The sequence below is a fragment of the Arachis ipaensis genome, chromosome B10 (assembly GCF_000816755.2).
Source record: "Arachis ipaensis cultivar K30076 chromosome B10, Araip1.1, whole genome shotgun sequence".
In the NCBI taxonomy this organism is placed as follows: Eukaryota; Viridiplantae; Streptophyta; class Magnoliopsida; order Fabales; family Fabaceae; genus Arachis; species Arachis ipaensis.
In genome coordinates this window covers 26,099,611-26,100,535 of record NC_029794.2, presented here as the reverse complement: position 1 = coordinate 26,100,535, position 925 = coordinate 26,099,611, and the positions used below count along the sequence as shown (strand labels likewise).

At 35.7% G+C, this 925-nt stretch overlaps 1 protein-coding gene across 4 annotated transcripts in view; it reads left to right on the top strand.

Moving 5' to 3' along the window:
- The window catches only part of LOC107623969 (sugar transporter ERD6-like 6), a 7,660-nt gene continuing 6,914 nt past the window's right edge, over positions 180 to 925 (top strand). The window contains exon 1 of one of the 4 annotated variants that reach the window (XM_021113386.1): positions 180 to 299. The gene's annotated coding sequence lies outside the window, so the exon portion shown is untranslated. Of the gene's footprint in view, positions 399 to 925 lie in introns of all 4 variants that reach the window. The other 3 variants (XM_021113385.1, XM_021113390.1, XM_021113388.1) reach the window with 3 other exon arrangements.

Sequence of the window (925 nt, the reverse complement as noted above, 5' to 3'; positions counted from 1 at the left end):
TAGATTAATAAAAGTATTTTTTTAAATTGTGAATTATTGTAGTATTTTTTTAAAATATAAAATCATTTAATTTAGAGAGTACAAATTGATCCAATTTGTGTACTCTAAATATTTTTTATTTTTTAACACAAAAAAAACCGTCAAAAATTATAATTTTAAGCTATATCACTCATCCGGTATCTAAATTTTTTAGCCATTGAAATTACTACTCAAGCTAGCTGCGCCCTTCACCACCAGGAAGAGTGTTGGTAGAACCTTTTTCCGACAAGGTTCCTTCTTCCGATTTCTTCATTGTTGGGTATAAGGTTCTTTATATTCTTCATTTTCTTCCTCGTCCCTTCGCTATTTGATTTGATAATGATTTTGATTTTTTTCAAAGACTGAATTTAAAGGTTAGGATTGTTATTAGGGGTGGCAATGGGTAGGGTAGAGTACGGTTTTGATCCAATCCTAACTCTACTCGCGGGTTGATATTTTTATATAAACTCAACCCTATCCTACCTGCGGGTTGAGAATATCCCAACCCTAATTCTACCCGCTCTTAACCTGCGGGTACCCGACCCTACCGACCCTATACAAAAAATATACAACATTATTATATAACTTGATGATAATTTGAAATAGAACTGATTTTTATGTAAAAAAAAAAATTAAATTATCAATTAATAATTTTCTTTTAGTGGTTAAGGATCTTTTGCATTTAGTGAGAGGTCTTTGATTCAACATCGACTTAAAACATATTTTTATATAAGTATATAACATAAACATATATAGAGTGCGGGTTGGTCGGGTAGGGTTGAGGCTCAATCCACACCCTACCCGACCCGCACGAGAACCCTATCCGCATCCTACCCTACCCGCTACGGATCGGGTTGGCAACCCTACCCGATCGGGTGGGGTCGAGTTGGGTACCCGCGGGGAGGAT